The 19,422-nt window shown below is 45.0% G+C and overlaps 1 protein-coding gene across 1 annotated transcript in view; it reads right to left on the reverse strand.

Moving 5' to 3' along the window:
* The window catches only part of LOC138296883 (solute carrier family 22 member 7-like), a 223,699-nt gene that overhangs the window by 65,342 nt on the left and 138,935 nt on the right, over positions 1-19,422 (reverse strand). The window lies entirely within an intron of this gene.

Consider the following 19,422-nt stretch of genomic DNA (forward strand, 5'->3'; position numbering starts at 1 on the left):
CTAATCCTTTCTTATGGAGACTGCCTTTACAACACAACAACGCACTATATAGACATCACTCTAGACTATGTGCTCGATTTCCTCCTTGATCTGTTATGAGCATGGAATTAACTGTTTTGTTCCTATTATAGTGAGCACTATTGCAATTTACAGTTTTGAACTGATGTAAATATGGGGTGTTACTATTTCCCTACTCAGTACTATTCAGATTACAGATCTTAGTTGTATTATTGAATGGATCTGTCAGAATTTGATCCACTGATCTTTAGGGTACACACAGATCATATGGGTCCCTTGGACCCTTCAGATATCTTACCAGCTCTTAGCATGAAGAGTTGCACGTTAAAGATCTGAAGGAGAAAGTGAATCATGGGCTTTACTCGCAGAGCTGTACATGCTACAGTAGTATCCATGTCTAATATGGTGGCCATCTCACATGCAGTATTAGCCATTTTCCAAAATAGCTGCCATGATTGTACCCAGTTAGAACATGCATAGTATTCTGGCTTTATGATCCTAGAAAGCCCATCTTTTTTCATAGGCAGTCCAAACCCAGTTATCATACAACAGTTTGTTGTCCCTCAGTGCTATGCAGTTTGTACATTTATTGCAGCAAGTTCAAATGTCAGAAATTTTCCATATGTGACACTGGACCATCGGAGATGTATGCCATTCTACCATTTGCAGGATGATAGTTATTACCATGTAACTCACACAATCATCATTATCTCTTAATTTTCTTCCTTGCCCCAGTTCTTACCTGGGATGAGTCCACCTTTCAAGAGGGGAGCCTCTCACAGAGAGATTCTAGTTATCTATCGTCTCTTTGTTTGGCACCTTCTTAATTGACACTATACCTTTAACAGGGCACCTCACTCAAAACAACTTGGTTTTATTCATTTCCTGTACCTAATATGCTAAATAAACTATACCCACTTTCTTTTTTTCATGATTTGGATCTTAGTGTTGGGCACATCCTGCCAGGGATAGAGTGGCAGTTCACTCTCTATTGTGTAATGGCCACTACCACTAGCAAATAGAGCAAAATGCTGGTTCTGATTGAATAAGTAGGTCAATCGCCAGTCCCAGCATGAAAAGAAGTATCAGACTCCATGAGGAGCGGGAGCCCTGGAACTCTCACAAATTTAGGAGTCCAAGAATCTTCTTCTGAGTAATAAGTGAAGGCATATAGCAGGTCTACAGGACAAGTGGTTTTGAGAGAGTGTCTCTCTCAATGTGTGTTCAGAAGTAGATCCTGATGCCTTGGCGGAGTTGGACATGGATGGACCGAAGATGAAGACAGGGAAATAAAATAGGGCCACCAAGAGAAATAAACCTAGCTGTCTTACCCTTTCCCAACCACAGTACAATACTTGTAAGTAGGCTGAACAGTTACTGAGGTAATGTTGAAGTTCATTTTGAGAAAAGCCATCCTACTTTCTGCTCCATGTGCATGCCCTTGCACAAGCAGATATGTCACTTTCATTAGGAAATTGATTTAAGCCTGCTGGCTCAAACTGTTCATTATCAAAGGGGGACTGCTATTACATTTGCACAGTAGATGGAGAAAATAAGTTCATACCCAGAGACTTTCCTCTTTGAGTTGATGTGGGAAGTCATTCCACATCAAGTAAGGATCTCTGTGGCCCACATTAATGAGGTGAATCAGCAGTGAACCTTTCAAGGAAAATTATGTTTTCGCCAAATTACTGATTGACTTTGTTGAGATGTCTCCATGCAATTGGCTACAATATATTTTACTCATTGTTTGCCTTTCTTCAGGTGGAAGGAGTCATTTCTAAATAGAAGATGTGATATCCTAACTATAGCCATATTGAGGGAGAATCAGATTGGGGCAGTCACACAAAGATTGAATTAATGAGAATTTCTATTTATGTTTCAAAGGATTCTGTAGAGCTATCCACCAGAAACATTCTGTATATTTGAGCAAATTGTTAGCACTCTTAGGTTGATGTTATCCAAAGTGTTTAATTCAATATCACTAGAATGGCTAGATCCCTACTACTGGCACTAATGCGTTTAGGAAGAACACCTAATCAAGTGACTGGACCCTCACCTCATGTAGTGATCATGGGAAGAGCAACACAGAGTGTTTGTATACCTTAAGCTGCACTTGTGAACATTTCTGATTACCTTGTCCAGGAATATTACAAGGCTTGCCCAATGTAGAATTCTCTGTCTGCTAGCACGTGAATTTGAAAACAACTTCACCAAGTGAAGAACCCTTTCATGACTTTTAATCTGGTGATTATGTTGTTGTGAAAAATTACATTTAAAAGAGTGACTTGGAGCTGAGGTGACGTTAACCTTTTAGAATGATACTTGTGATGAACACTGCTATGAAGTATGCAGGTGTTGTGCGAACCTTTAGGACCCGTTTTGGTCACCCCTGTTTTAGCTTTGCTTTACAGTTCATATGTTTTCATTCTAGTAAGCTGTTTATAACTATGAGTTTTAAATTATTTTATCAGATTGCTTTTATTCTAGGAATTTTGAGTAAAAAGCTAGGTGTTTAGTGTTCCTTTGCATTGCATGTAATCAGGTTTTTCTGTCCAGGGCTAGGAACACTTTAGAGAGTATGCTAGTTTGTGTTGCCCATTCAGGAGACAGCTTCTACACCTAGACACAGCATTGTATTAGTACTGTACTCCGAACACACTATAGTTTATTATATAAATGGGGTGGGGGCAGAGGGAATTCCTCCTGGCAACTATCATAGGAGACATGCTGTATGACATGCAGCTTTGCTGGCACTGATCTACCAGCTTCTTGAGACGATTGCCATCACACCACAGGCCAACTCCTGACATCATCTCCATGTATGTGTTTGGGGTTTATCCCTTAGATTGGGTCAGGCAGAAGGGTACACCTGTTATGCTCTCAGTGTAGACATAGGCATAGGTAGGAACCTCTGAAATTTCTAGAACCCCTGTTATCCTAGAACTGCAAACACCATGGCTGGATTGTCTATTCTCTTTACCATGTTTGTAATGCTGATTACGTTACTTTGTTTCATCTGCCTAATTATCACAGCTCACTCTTTATATTCCAGATTTCAATTGTTTGAATAAATGTATTGAAACTTATCTTGCATCTTTTGCGTCTCACCTTGGCATGCATGAGTACAAAAATGAAAGGGGTAAGATTTGTTTCCATGGCTTCCCTGGGGAGTTAGAGTGTCATGTTGAGGTTGCCATAGTCACCTTTTACCAGTTGGGTTTGGGGGTTCGGGTGAGGTGCTGTGAGATAGCCAGGAGTTAGGCTGGCAGTGGTGGCACCAACCACTCACTTAAAGTGTCAAACTCGAGTTCACTACTTGGATCTGGATGGGGGGTGAAAGTCAGATTGTTCAAGAAGAAGAAGAAAAACAAGCACAAATACAAACTCAAGGAAATTAGAAAGCAAACGTTTATATTTCAGAAACCATCATAGCAAATCAAGCTGTGATAGTCATACACAGCAGATATTAAATGGCAAGTGAAGCTGAAGATGAAGAAGTTGTCACAAGTAGGTTTGTAGTTGACAAGAGATCCTAGATGGATGGTCTGAGTGTATAAGAGGGAGTAAAATAGTGTCACAAAATATCACAGACTTGAGCAATTGGAGAAGAGACACAAGCGAGAAAGCAAACAGAAATGCATCTGAGTGACAGATGGTTCAAAATAACCAGTAGTCAGAAGATCTATAAAAGTGACACTACTAAACAGAAGTATGCAGTTCCTTAACTGACATATCTGACAAAAGTAGAACCAGAGAAAAGAGATGTTAACTTTTCAAAAATACCAGTCCATGAATCTCTTGTGAAATTAGAAGGAGAAAACCAATCTAGAATCATGTTCAAAGGAATGCTGAAATGGACCTACAAATCCCTACATTACTCTAACTTTAGTAGAAACCTGATTCTTAATGACTATAGAAGATTAATTGTATATATTTGGTATCCATTCAGATATAGTAGGTTTCTTATGAGCATTTCATTTGGGCTGAACCTCTTATTGGTGACATATTCACATTTGAAATTCTTGAAGTGGTGTTTGTATTTTATCTGCTAGTTTAGATTTTGATCTTGGTAATGTTTTACAGAAGAAATATGGGCAAAATTAAAAAGTGCTATTGTATAGCATAAGAATGTTTTCTATATTTTACTCGTGATAATTTTAATTATCAGAATGAGCCTTTATACCTAAATTGGCTACATGAGTCCTAAACCTGAAGTTGAATTACATCATTATAATAATAATGTTTCACAGGAAAACATAAATAGATTTCTACCAGCAATACTACTAAACATGCTTATATTAGTTTGTTAAATGAATCCCTTTTCAAAATGAGTGTGCCTAATTGTTACGTATGTTCATACTTGCCAACGTCTGTCTCAACGGGGGCAACACATAATCACCTTCCACTCACCTATGGTTTGTTGTACAGTATCTTCATGTCAATTCTTCGTAGTCTTGATTTTTAGAGATACACTGTGTAAATGGTGATCATTGAATGGAGGATTTTCTTAAAAAGTTTTATTAAAGAATTTAATTAAAGAAGAGTGAAAATAAGAAATGGTACGGATCAAGTGAAAGCGATTGATTTACAAGAAGAAGCTGATGAGAAAATCAGGAATTTAATGATTCATCCTATACTTAGAATTGAACAACAGAAAAAAATGAGTTGTGTGTATCATGTGTGTGAAATCTAAAGGTTCAAAAACATTTTAAATGATTGGGTAAAGTGCATGTGGTTATAATGTTGTGGTTGATGATGAATAAATGAAGGGTGAAGAGCCTATGTATGGAGGACCTTAATATGTCTGTGGTTTGACTGCTTATTTTAATTTGGCACCCAGTTGTGTGGGTAGTGTATCATATGAATGCAATGAGTGAAACTGGTCTTAGAAGAGTGAAATGTGACTTGGCCAAGTGATTATGGACAAGTTGGTATGTAGATTACTCCTATTAATGTTGTTTTGAATGAAGTGCATATTAGAGAGGTGTCCACTTTGGATGATCACTTGAAGAGGTAATTGCTATATGTGCAATGGGTTTCCCAATTAGGATTGGTTTGGTTATTCTTCTTGTGAAAGGCGGTTGGGTGTACAGTGTGTTGAAGCTGCAGCAATGTTACACATTTTTGCCAGATATTAGCAAGCTAAATAATGAAGAGATTAGTGTATGGAAGGTGATTGACTCATGGTTTAGTGCTTTTGGAAACTAAATGGCAAAAAATTGTGAATGGTTTGTTGAGTGCAGAGGAATGATGTGTAAAATTGCAACCCCTACCATTATTATTGTATTATGTATAAATGGTGTAATGCTTATTTTTAAGTGCTTAGAACAAATAAGTCATAGACATTGGTTAAATTGTGGGTGCAAGAACGAACAGATGTCAACTACCAGAAAAGGAAAAAAGTTGGACATTAAAATAGATAACCTTAAAGCTAGGGTTTTAGTGAAATAAAAACACTGGACAAAAGAAAAAGAGACTGGATCCTTCAGAGTTTTAAGCAGTTTGGCTTGTGATAACTTATAACATCTGTGGGAAGGACAGAAAGAGGGAATGTATAATTAACAAATAAAAACTGTTTAATTAACATGAACCGGTAATTGATCTATATTTGACAAAACAATTCTTTAAAAGTTGACATAACTAGGCCTCACATTAATTTACAGTTGTTCTACATTACACGTTTAAAAGCGGTTTCTCATTTATTTGTGTCTGTGGTTCGAGTTAAAATGTCTTCCTCAGCATGTTGCGAAATACTCTTAATTCAAGCAGTTTTATGGTCTGCGTTTGCTTGTATCTTTAAAGTGTGTTCTTTTTCATGTTCCTGGTGTCCTGAAGGAATGAGCAGAGCTTGACTACATCGTTACAAGGTCATTTCTGCAGGCTAATGGAGGTTATATTTGGGCTATTGTTTTATTTAACAGGACTATCATTAGCCTTCTGGGTAAAGGTCACTGCTCAGTAATAAAACAGGATGGTACTCTTATTTTGCATGTGATGTGTTTTTTGTTTTACTGTTTGATATTGTGAAACAAAATTAGTTTCACAGCATGCTAATAGTGCAATTATTCTGCTTGAAAACCTATATACCATGAATTCTTTGGGATATGAGTCATAACTTTCCGGAGACTTACATTTAGCCTATCCCTATGGCATATTGTTCTAAGAGCTTATACTCAGAGATGTAATAGACCTTGTCAATACTTTTAAATTATGCAGATATCAGGGGTTTCTTCCAGCCCTATGTGTCAAGGACTCCAGGATTAAGGTTAAGGAACATAGAGCCAAGTTTAAGTAACTTTGCTATGTTCATAAGTCACTTCATGATTCAGGGCAGCCATAGTGCATAGCAGAGTGGCTTTTTACAAACCCACAGGAGAGCTTTGATCTTAAAGTCAAGCTTTTGTTTAAGGAAGACAAATTAGGAAAGCCAGAATGGGTGTCTGCTCCTTTAATCGTCTAGCTCCATTGGAATTCTTTACCCATGGAAATTCATCTCACGGAGGACCTTCTTGTGTTTCAGGAATGTTTGAAGACCTGGCTATTCCTCCTTTAGTGATACTGAACATGCAGAGTTGGTGTATTTTTGTCAAGTGCCAGGATATCCCAATAGCAATGATATTGCACTTTACATATACTTTAAATAAATAAATAAAAGTTTGCCTACGGAAGTAGTGTACGATTCAAAGGATCAGCCAAGGGCATGTACTAGGAAAAAGCAGACACAAACACGGTTAAGCACAGGAATAGGATAGAGAAGGCAAAGCAACCCTAATATGAAAAAAGACGGAATTGAATTAATAATTTACAAACACACTGGGTTACCACTAAAACTTCACAAACCAACAGGCAACATCAACGTCTCTGTGCAGATTACTTTTACAGACAATCACCCTACAAACTCCATCGAAAGGAGGCAGCACAAGTGATTCTGTATCTGGATCCTAGGTCACAAATAAGGGGTATACTCACATACATGAGACAAGCCCTTACTGGTCCATCAGGAGTTAAAGTGGTGATTCCTACAAAAGTAGAAATGTCACACTGTCACAGTTAAGGCACTTATGACTACATGTATCACAAGACAACCCCTGTACAAAAGTGATACAACTATACACTCTATTACACACATGAGGTTAAAATTGCAAACGTACCAAGCACAAGGACACAAGAGGATTACCCATAGGAAACACTAGAAAGGAACATAAGAGCCATAGCAAATAGTCAGGAGCAGGACACTGAAGGAAAATGAGAGAAAAAACGAGCAAGTCAAGCACAAAGATTGTAAGAATAAGCAAGAGTTTGGAGCTTCAAAGGAACTAGAGACTGTAAGAGTGACACTGAGATAGGGAGCATAACCAAGAGGCAGAATCTAGGAGACCAGGAGAAAAGACAAGTGTTATTACAGAAGCATTTGAATAGATAAACAGAAAAAATAAAATGAACACAAGGAACAAACCAGGAACAATTAAAAAGTGATTAGAATGAGAAAGTCAGTGACCAGTGGTTGGGGCTATGATTGATGGAGAAGCAGTCTTCTTGGATAAGCTAATGAGGCTCACAGTGCTTTTCTCTCCCAAGCTCTGTCTTGCTGACTTGGGAAGCCGCATTTACTTATAATGTTTCAGAAGAATCAATAGCAGGCTTGGGGTACTGAGCAGCTAGCAAGCTGGCCTAGAGTAGCGAACAGAAAACAAACAAGACATCCCTGTTATGTCATCTTGTGCTTGGAAATGAACATTGGATACAATAGCCTGTGGCAAGAAACCTGGTGGTCTATTCAAAGGCTGAGTGCAATGTGCAGAGTTAGTCAAAGCACTACCCAAGTCATGTAAACCTCCCATGATTGAGGTAATAAAATCTGCAAAAACCTTTTCTTTCTTTGTAGTTGATTTACAGGTGTGGAGGGTTAAAATCACAAATATGACAACACTTTTAACACTGAATTGTCAGAGAGCTACTCAGTATACTATTCCGTTTGCAATCTTTGATTTTCTTCGACAAGTCTCTCCTTTAGACTAAGAGTTCCTTTAGAGATTTTCAGAGAATGCTTAGGTTTGGAGAGAGGTGTCTTAACATGATTGGAAAATAATTTGTGAATTGTGTCTGACTTTCCAGCCAGAGGAGTTTGAGACTTTGGCACTCCTTTAAGGACTCAGTCTCAAGGTTAAGGAATATCTGCCTAATGAATTAGTGTACCAATGCAAAGGATCAGCCAAAGGCATACAGCCGGAAGGGACAGACACAAACAGGAGGAAGCACAGGCATGGAGTAGGCAAAGCCCTAATGTTGACAAATGGGAATGGGAACTATAAGAGACAAACACAATGGGTTACCACTAGGGTTGTAAAGAGGTGAGACTTTGAACGTCATACAGCAATAGGGAATTTCAATGTCTCTGTACAAATTACTCTTACAGATAGTCATCCTGAAAACCTCATAGAGACAAGGCAGCAGAAGTGATTCTGTTCCTGGACCCACAGGCACGAAAAAGGGGTGTTACTTACATATACAAAATGAGTCTTTACGGGTTCAGCAGCGGGCACAATAGTGATTCCTCAGAAAATAGAAATGTCACACTGTCACAGGTGAGGCTACATCGAACACAAGACAATGGGGCTCATTTATAAGCTCCTTGCGCGGCTGCACATCCTTTTTTTGACGCTTTGGCGGCACATTTACAATCTGGTGCAATAGGACCATTATGCCAGTTTGTAAACCCTTTTGCCGCATTATACCTGCACCAGGCAATGTGGCCACTATGTCTTCAATCATATTAAGTAACCTTAAAGAGGAAGCAGTTGCACTTGCAGCGTGCATGCGGCTTCGGGATGCTCGTGCACAGGATCAAGAACGTGAGCTGCCAAAGATTACCACTGAGTCCTACTCTAGTATTGGTCGAGATAGTCTGGGGGCCAGACCCATTAAACCACAATTACAGGGTACATCCAAATAAAGAATCTGCCAAGCAAGCACCTGAGGGTTCTAAAAAGCTCCTTAAAAAGAAAGGGGAGAATCTCCGCATTCAGAGACCCCACAAAACAGATATAGGGGGTCATTCCGACCCCGGCGGTCAAGGACCGCCGGGGCCGGGTCGGCGGGAGCACCGCCAACAGGCTGGCGGTGCCCCGCAGGGCATTCTGACCGCGGCGGTTTGGCCGCGGTCAGAACAGGAAAACCGGTGGTCTCCCGCCGGTTTTCCGCTGCCCTCAGGAATCCTGCGCCGCCATGGGGATTCCGACACCCCATACCGCCATCCTGTTCCTGGCGGTTCGCCCGCCAGGAACAGGATGGCGGTATGGGGTGACAGTGCCCATGCCAATGGCATGGGCACTGCAGGGGCCCCCGTAAGAGGGCCCCACAAAGAATTTCAGTGTCTGCCAAGCAGACACTGAAATTCGCGACGGGTGCAACTGAACCCGTCGCACCTTCCCACTCCGCCAGCTCCATTCGGAGCCGGCTTCCTCGTGGGAAGGGGTTTCCCGCTGGGCTGGCGGGCAGCCTTCTGGCGGTCGCCCGCCAGCCCAGCGGGAAAGCCAAAATGGCCTCCGCGGTCTTTCGACCGCGGAGCGGCCATATGGCGGTTCCCGCCAGGCGGGCGGCGACCACCGCCCGCCGGCCTCGGAATGAGGCCCATAATCTTAGAAATAGAGATAATTTAAAAACCCCTGACAGATATCAATATATGATACACGATAATCTTGCTCCTTTCAGGACTAACCGGAAAAACGTAGTGAGAGAGGTGGGTGGTCAGAGCAGCAAACAGACTACGTGAAACCGAGAAAGGACTCATGTGAGAAAACAGGGCTGATTGCAGAGGCCCCTGACTTTTTGCCACATTTCTCACTTTTTGCTTTTGTTTTCCTGACTCTAAAGGTGCCCTGGGTACTGTTAACCAGTCCCAGGGCCTGTGCTCTGTATAAAATCAGTATGTAAATTAGGCTAATTATGTTTGGCTAAGTCAACCTACCAATAAGTCCCTATTATATGGTAGGGCATGTAGGTTTAGGGACCCCAGCATAGGTGGTGCCCCCATAGGTAAACTGCTGAGGTGCCCAATGTCATTTCAAAGGCAGGCCTGCCTTGCTGGCTGATTTTAAATTAAAGTTACATGCAAATTTGACTTTAGAATTAAAAGTAGTTCCAAAGTCTTAAACTACCTTATTTTTACATATAAGTCACCCCTAAGGTGTGCCTTATGTGCCCCTAGGGCTGGGTGCCAAGTAACTATATGCAGGGACCTTATAAAAATAGTTTTATAAGCCCTGGTGAGGTAAAACAACCAAATTTGTTTTTCCCTCATTGTAGTGAACAGCCTCCATAGGCTAGAATGGGGAGACTTTATTTTAATTTCTAAGGTCCCCCATGTATCGGATAACTTAAGTTTGGTATCAAATTCATCGTTATAATAAATCCCACAACTTACAATTGTTGGATTTAACTTAACTTGTTCAGGTAAAGAGTTTTAAACGTTACCTGAAAAGTTGCCAACTTCAGCTCTGCAGTGTTTTACTGCTTTGCTCTGATTGTCCAAACTCTGGAAGCCTGGCCACGCTGCCTTGATGAGGTGTGAGGTGGCCTGGCTCAACAGAAAGAGATGTGCCTTGGGGGGGGAGATCTTCCCTCAGCAGATGGGGAAGCAGGAAGGGGGAGGGCTGCTAAACTGGTCTTCAAAGGCAGAGAAGGACATTTGGGGTAACGCAGCACCTCCCTCACATCCTGCAAACCCAGACAATTATGTGCCCCCCTGATTAGATTAGGAGAGGGCAGGAGAAGGGTGTGCTTAAGATTTTTAGCCAAACCAGTGGGTGGGCTCAGCCAGATATAACCTCCAAAAATCACTTTCAGCCATGATGGATTTTTGAGGAATGTTGCTCCGTGGGATTGATTTTTGCCACACTTCCCAGGAAGTGGTCATCACAGGGGGAAGGGCCCTGCACCCTATTGGAGAACCCTGTTTTCACCCAGGAGCAAGGATAAAACTGTCAGACCTGCACCCACACCTCAGATCCCTACCAGATTCCAACCATGAAGAACTACAGAAGAAGAAGGACTGCTCTGCTGGACCCCTGACCTGGACCTGGACACTGCACTCTGGAGGACTGCATTAGCTGCACACTTGGGCTTCACCACAAGAAGGACTTTGCCTGGCTTCAACGGGTTCAAGGAGGGACCCCTGTTTGCTACAGGTGAAAAATTGCTAACCAGAGTCCCCTGCACCAAATCCTGAAGCAACTGACCAGCTAACCACTGTCCAGTGGCCAAAAAGGGGTTTGCGCCAGATGCATTCTGGGAGTTGTAGTCCGTACCCTCAAGGAGCATCTCAGAATTTCTGGAACCTTCGGGTGAGATGTGGACCTCAAAAGAACCTTAAAGGAACATCTGGAAGAAGATCCAGAAGTTTGGAGAAATTTGGATAACTTTGGGAAAAAAGCTCCATAAAGGGCTTGACCCGCACCTACAACTCTAGCCAGCTTGCCTCAACCGCAACCTGGCCTGACTTGCAGGTTCATCCCGGTGAAGAAAATCACAGAAAAAGTGACTAAGTCTGAAAGTAGAAAGTTGAAAGTTGACAGGGTCCTCCAAGGCAGTGTATTCAAAGAGGGCTCCAGGGACGTCAGATCAAGATTCAGGTCTGCCCCGGTCGAAGGATTTTCATCTAAAAAAAACGACTAAGTCCAGAGGTAAAAATCTCCACCAAGGTCTACCGCAACGCGTATCCGAGGAAGAGTTCCAGGAGGTCGGATTGGACTGGGAACTGGGTCCCTTTGAAGAAAATCTTCAAGAAAACGACTAAGTCTGAAGGTCAACTTTTGACCGAGGCCTCCGGCGAGCTGTAGCCGAGCAGGGCTCCATCGCGGTCAGCCTCAAACTTTGACTTTGCCCCGGTCGAGGTGCGATCAGATGACCAGATTGGCGCTATTCCTTTCTAAGTTCCTCTTATCCGATTATATTTGTTTTGGTCTCATTTTAAACATAAAAATATAATCTATTTTCAAAAATTGGTGTTGGATTTTTATTGTGCTTTACTTATTTACTGTTTTGTGATTTTTAAATTCTTTACACATATGTCTCCTAAATTAAGCCTTGTTGCTTGTTGCCAAGCTACCAAGGATTGAGCTGGGTTTGATTTATTGAGACCTCACTGGACCTAAGTGGAGGTAAGTGGCCTATTGCTAAGTATAGGTACTTGCCTGTCCTTACCAATAACCCATTTTCCAACATTTATGGTGAGCAGTGGTGGGATCCAGGACTTGTGTTTATTATCACACTACAGTTTTAAGTGAAATAAGTTAAAAATCCTGTAACTCGACCCGCAGCAAATTTGGATTTGTTTTTTAATTACTTCATTTTAGATTTTTCTAAATTGTTCTGATCAATTGGTGACAAAGTTTTTCTTAAGTGACACAAAACTTAAGGGAGAACATGGAGCTTGATCTGGCTAGCCTACCCACACTTACTGCAGCTGAGTTTAGGGTGTTGTGCAGAAAGAGGGGATTACCTGCTGCTAACACCCGTAGGAAGGCTGTGATGGTCGAGTCCCTTAAAGCCTGTAGGTAGGAAGTTGGCACTGGCTCTGATAGACAGTCCAGCAGAGGCCACAATAGTGCGCCGGGATCTGGTATCTGGCGGTGAAAGCAACTGATGACTTCTTACAAGTTGAGACTGCAGACATGCTTGTCTCCACACCCAACAGGGTGTATAAAGTAACAATACAGTTAGAGGGAGACATTGAATGTACAATTGACGCTATCTTTTGGGACCACGTCATCACTTATTGCCTTGCTACTTGTCAGTATATGCCTGCAACTATTCTATGCGCTATGAGAGTCCAGTCTAACTTGATTTAGTACCGTGGCATTGCAAAAAGCCAATCCTTTGGGGCTCTTTAAGACCCAGCGCCACCTCCAAATCATTTTTATTCTTTGGGATTTTAATTTGCTTTCAACATTAAGCAGGTCATCTCTAACCAACACTGAGTATAGTAAGATGTTTGTTACATCTTTGCCTGCTTTATTCACCAGAAAGCCAACTTGCTTCATATCACTGGAAGATATTTAATAGAGGCTTGGGCAGTTTGAAAATATCTGGAGCAATAAAGTTCTGCTGGGCACCTTATTCGAGCCCCGGTGAGGTGAGTAGCAGGGTATTGGCGGGAGTGTCGCTTTGAAGAATGTGTGACTACAAGCACCCCCCCACTCCCGGAGGACCTATGATGCCATTAGCATAAACACTGAAAATTTGCCCAGCAGAACATTGACACTGATGGGTGGTATTTAATTAAAGTGTATGTGTCACCTTACCACAGTGAATAGTAATAGTACTTCCATTAGTGGGAGGCGTACACAGAGTGATACTAGGGAGATCACTTTGGTCCTGATGAGAAGTTTAGGGGTAAACTCCAAAACATGTAGAACACTAAGGAGGACAGGTACATAATATGCCCACCCTCCTAGCACCCCTTTCTAACCATGCCACCCCTGTGGGACATATTACATTAGTAATATCATCCAGAGGGTAGTATTTTTAACTTACCAAGACCCCACCACTCCTATCCTTTTCTAGCACTTCACATTGTTGATACCAACAGTGCTCCCACGTATTCTGTCGGTCGCAGCACGCCTCATTCTGCAGCTGAGGCATGCCACCAAGGGGTAACTCTGGCAGGTAAGGGTTTTTCTGACAAAAAAACTGTTTTTCTGTGGAAGTTTCCCCTTCTGGGTTGGGTCTCTAAATACGTTTACTAGGCTTAGCCAGACCAGAACCTCCAGGACAGATTTCCCCCATTTTGGACTTTTAAGAACCAGTGCACTCTAGGACACAAATATGTCACACTTCCCAGGAAGTGCTCATCTCAGAGGGTGGCACCCTGTACTTCATTGGTCCAGGGTACCCCCCTACTTCTAGCCCAGAAACCTGGGTGAAAGTGGGAGAGCTGCCCACCAACTCAGATCGCTGCCTGTGAACATCAAGAAGAAGGACTGCCCCGCTGAACCACTGAACTGTACTAAGAACGACTACACTGACAAGGACTGCATCTTCTGCACACTCCAGGCTTCTAAAGGATTCAGGAGTGGACTTCCTGTAAGCAACAGGTATAAAGGAGGTTCCAAGAGCCACCTGCATTAACGCTTGCAAGAAGTGCCCAGCTGACCAGCTGCCAGGTGCATTGTCAAAATTGTAGTCCCAACTCCCAAGGAACAACTCAGAGTTTCTGGAGCCTTGAACTTTAGTTGTAGACACTCCAAGACCCCAAAAAGACCTCCTGGAAGAAAAGCCAGAAGTTTGTAATCATGGAATCAAAAGACACGCTCAACTTTGATAGAAAAAGTTCCAGGAAAGTAACTGAGTCCGAAGGAAAAATTGTGACTGAGTCTTACCACTCAGTGTATCTGACTTGAGATCCATTGTGGTCGGCCTCAAACTATGACTTTGACCCAGTCAGGTGCAACCAGATAGTCATGGTTAGCACATTTCACTTTTTGGTGCTAGACAGCACATTTTTACATTTAGGCCCTAATCATGACATTTGCGGTAAGTGATAAAGTGATGGAAATACCTCCAACAGGCCGGCTGTAATTACTGCCAAATTATGACCATGGCGGTGAGAACTCATATAGACAGCCAATGTACCACACCATCCGACAGGGCGTTAACACCACGCAAGCCGGCGGTCGCCATCAACAGCTAGGACTCCGCCGCCACCATGGAACCAGAACTTCAAGTCTATGCCATGCTCCACCTGGAACACCAACGCCACCGACGACGGTGAGTACAGCCGCCTAGCACACACAGGGGGAGAGGGAGGAAAAGTAGAGTGACACACACACACACGCACAACACACACCAGACACACACACACCATACACACAACCAGCTGCAGACAAAAAACAATGGCACATGACACACAGCACAAAAAAACAAGGACAAGCTTTCGGAAGTACTGAAAATGTATTAGCAAGGGAAAATCCACCACATGCACCAGATATGTACAATTGTCCACAAAGGACCAATGCCCAGTCTGAAGTACAAAAGGCCTATATGTCCACAGGGCACAGTCCAAAGCCCAACTTGTCTCCTAACATCAACTGCACAGACCTCTGCAGGGGCATCATTTTGCAAGTGGGCAGGTACCTCAGGGGGTTAGGGGGTAGGGGGCATCTCAGCAGAATTCAGGAACTTTCTCACTGGTTCTGGAGGGGGCTCCATGCCCATTTCTCTGTGCTGGGGAGTGCAAGGCCACAGTCTCTCAAGTGGGTGACTTGCCAACAGGTTCTGGAGGGGGCTCATGCCCATTTCTCTGTGCTGGGAGGTGCAAGGCCACAGTCTCTCAGGTGGGTGACTTTCCCACTGCTTCCGGAGGGGGCTCCATGCCCCTTTCTATGTGCTGGGGAGTGCAAGGCCACAGTCTCTCAGGTAGGTGACTTGCCCACTGCTTCTGGAGGGGGCTCCATACCCATTTCTCTGTGCTGGGGAGTGCAGGGCCACAGTCTCTCAGGAGGGTGACTTACCCACTGCTTCTGGAGGGGGCTCCATGCCCATTTCCCTGTGCTGGGGAGTGCAAGGCCACAGTCTCTCAGGTGGGTGACTTTCCCACTGGTTCTGGAGGGGGCTCCTCATACAGAAGTCATAGGAGGGTAGCCTACATGCCCCCTGCTGGAGGTGAGGGTTGCACTGTCTCATCTGAAGGTGAGGGCTGCACTGTGTCAGCAGGTGAAGGTGCTTCCTGGGCAGCCTCTGCTGGAGGTGAGGGCTGCACTGTCCCAGCAGGTGAAGGTGCAGCCTCTGCATGAGGAGTGAGCTGCCCTGCCTCAGCTGGAGGTGAGGGCTCCGTGACCACTGGTGGTGGTGTCACCCTATCAGCCTCTGCTGGAGTCGAGGGCTGCACTGTCTCAGCAGGTGAAGGTGCAGTCTCTGCAGGAGGAGTGGCATGCACTACCTCGGCTGGAAGTGAGGGCTCGATGACCACTGGCGGTGGTGGTGGTGTCATCCTGCCAGCCTCTGCTGGAGTTGAGGGCTTCTCCCCCTTCATGGCAGAAGATGAGGGCTTCTTTCCCTTCATGGCAGGAGGTGTAGCCTCCTTCCCCTTCATGGCAGGAGTCAAGGGCGTCTTCCCCTTCATGGCAGGAGATGCAACCTCCTTCCCCTTCATGGCAGGAGGTGCGGCCTCTCCCTTCATGGCAGGAGTCGAGGACTTCTTCCCCTTGATGGCAGTGGCTGTGGGATCCTCACCCTTCCTGGCTGGGGGAGTGGGAACCATCACTGTCTTGCCTTCATGATTAGGAGGGGGGGAGGGAAGAGGTCAAGTTGGGTAAGGAAAAGCCTTTTAGGTACGGTGGGACGGGAAGAGGGAGGAGGGATGGGAGTGGAGGTTGAGGGAATGGTTGTTGGAGGAGTAGATCTGCTGGACTTGGTGCAGTTGCATGGGGAGTGTGCTGATATGAGGTGGATAGTTTTTGGAGGTGTCTGCTAGTGAGGTGTGTGTGCTGCTTGGTGTGGTGATGCTAGTGGTAGATGTTGAAGCAGTGCATAAAGGTGTGAGTGTGGATGTGACTGTGTGGGAGGCAGAGGAGGAAGAGGAGGAGGAGGAGGGGGAGACAGTGGAGGCAGTGGATGTGGTTGTGTCTGCAACTGTCTGGTGTTTGCGTGAGCGCTTATGTGTTGAAGTGTGGTGCCTGTGTTTGACTGTGCCACTTTTGTGTTGTCTTGTGTGCATGCTCGTCTGTATGTGTGCATGGGATGGGTTGCCGTTGAGGAGACTGGGACTGGGAAGTGGTAGTTGGAGGGGGGACGGTAGGGACAGGAACAATGGCTGCCATCAGAGAGGAGGCCAGAGCCTGAATCGATCTGTGTTGGGATGCGAATCCACTGCGGATGCGGTCCAGGAATGCATTGCATTGCTGCATCCGGGATGCCAGCCCCTGGATGGCATTCACAATGGTTGACTGCCCTGCAAAGATGGATCTCAGGAGGTCAATAGCCTCCTCACTCAGGGCAGCAGGGCTCACTGGGGCAGGGCCTGAGGTGCCTTGGACGAAGGAGATGCCCACCCTCCTGGGTGAGCGGGTACGGGCAACTCGCTGAGGGGCTACTGGGAGGGCGATGCTGGTACGGGGTGGCGGCTATACCTGCAGCTGGGGTCGTCAGAGGTGTCTGCCACCACCAGGGAGCTTCCATCGGAGGAGATATCTGAGTCCGTGTTGTCACCTCCTGTCTCTGCTGTCGTGCTCCCCTCGCCCTCTGTCCACTGGTTCCCTTGGGGTTGCTGGACTCTGCTTCCTGGGTCCTGTTGAATGCAGCTCCCTCTGTCGCCGATGCCCCTGCTCCTCCGCCAGATGATGCTAATGCACACATGGACAGGATGACAGAAGATAAAGGGAGGGAGAGAGAGAAAGAGAGCACTGGGTCAATTACTGCACCAACACCACAGTTGGCATACACAGCTCCGTCACACACAGGGATCAGGATTGAGCACTATGCATTGCACTGCCATTGATTTGGGTAGATGCCACAGCAAAATGAGAGCCAAACACTGCCAACTGCATACCTCCTGGGACTCGCTAAGCCCTGGCTGATATAAAATGCAACCTCGCTAGGTTACCTTGTTTTCCCTTTCAAAGATAACCCTGGACCTGGATCACACTGCAATGTCTGGCCTGGCATTAAGGGGCACCCACTAACACAACACCATGCCACCCCAAAAATATTGTTGTAACGGCCACTGTACTCACCCCCTTGTGGCTGCTGTGATGCCCTCAAGCACCCATTCAGCTCTGGGTAGGCCACCGCCAGTATGCAGGCCATCAGGGGAGTCAGGTTCTGACAGGCATCCCTTCCTTGTTCTGAGGCCATCCCCAGCTGGGCCTCCGCAGTCTTCCGTGTCCAGCGTCCCACGACCTCCCACCATTTCTGACAGTGGGTGCTCTGCCTGCCATAGGCCCTCAGGGTCTGCACGTCCTTGGGGCTAGCACACCATATTCCCTTATTTTGATTGGCACTGACCTTTAGAGGCGATAGAGATGGGAGGAAACCATTACACATACAATCCAGCCTGTCACCCATTTGGTCCACCAATCCCATTTCCTTCACCAATGGCACACACATCGCCCGGTGTACACCATGTACACCACTACAAGACATGACCCCCGATGACTCGATGCTTGCACACACATCTCATGCATCTTTCTCACATGCATCGTGCCTAAGGTGTGCTCACCCATTGGTCTGGAGGCCCATACAGCAGTCCATACTGGAGTAGGACCCCATCCACCAATTGCTCCAACTCCTCCGAAGTGAAGGCAGGTCACATGGGTCATGATAGGTTCAGACAAAGGTCATAGCAGCACATGCTGTGTATGTGTTCTCCTGTTGAGGGTCAGGAAACAAGTGAGAAATCAAATAGAAAATGGCAGTCATGTCCATGGCGGTGTACATTGTTACCACCGGCACAGATCCCCATTGGTCACTGTACTCCATAGAGCCACATATTATCCAATGAGAAATTGCATGGCGGTGCAAGACCGCCTTCCGCAACGACGCCCAATGTCAGCGGAGTTACTTCACTTCCACCTGTCCCTACATACAGGACAGGTGGTCGCCATGTCATGGGGAATGACAACCATAAGATTACCCTTTACTGCCTAGATTTTCACATACCTTGCCATTCCCACTGTCCCATCACATAAAACCAACATGTACACTAAGGTTGTGGTTCCATTGTTCAAATTGTGACAGCTTACTCACTCTTGTTTCCCTTGGATACCTGTCACTGCAGATGAATGGGAGGAGAAGACAAACCCCAGTGTACAGACCCCTTGTGGACTTGGCTACAATGGAGGACAGGCACATTATACTGACTTATAGACTGGACAGGGCTACAATCACAAAGCTATGTGCCCAATTGGAGCCTGACCTTATATCAGCTATCCGTCATCCCATTGGGATCTCCCCTCTTGTGCATGTGCTATCAGTGCTCCAGTTCCTAGCAACTGGTTCATTCCAAGTGACAGTGGGCTTGGCAGCTGGAATGTCATAGCCAATGTTTTCTATCGTGCTTGCAAGGGTCTTGTCCGCTCTGGTGAAACACATATGCAGCTACATTGCTTTCCCCCAGGTGGAAGATTTGGCTACTGTGAAGGAAGGATTCTGTGCAATGGACCATATCCCCAATATAATTGGGGTGGCTGATGGTACACATTTTGCATTAGTCCACCCCCCCCCAGAATGAACATGTGCTCATGAATCGTAAGAGTTTCCACTCACTGAATGTGCAATGGTGTGCCTGGCGGACCCCTACATCTCCCATGTCACTGCAAAGTATCCTGGGTCAGTGCATGATGCCTTCGTCCTAAGGAATAGCAGCATCCCAAATGTGATGGCCCAACTACAGAGGCACAGGGTGTG

This window comes from Pleurodeles waltl, chromosome 5 (genome assembly GCF_031143425.1).
Source record: "Pleurodeles waltl isolate 20211129_DDA chromosome 5, aPleWal1.hap1.20221129, whole genome shotgun sequence".
Taxonomy (NCBI): Eukaryota; Metazoa; Chordata; class Amphibia; order Caudata; family Salamandridae; genus Pleurodeles; species Pleurodeles waltl.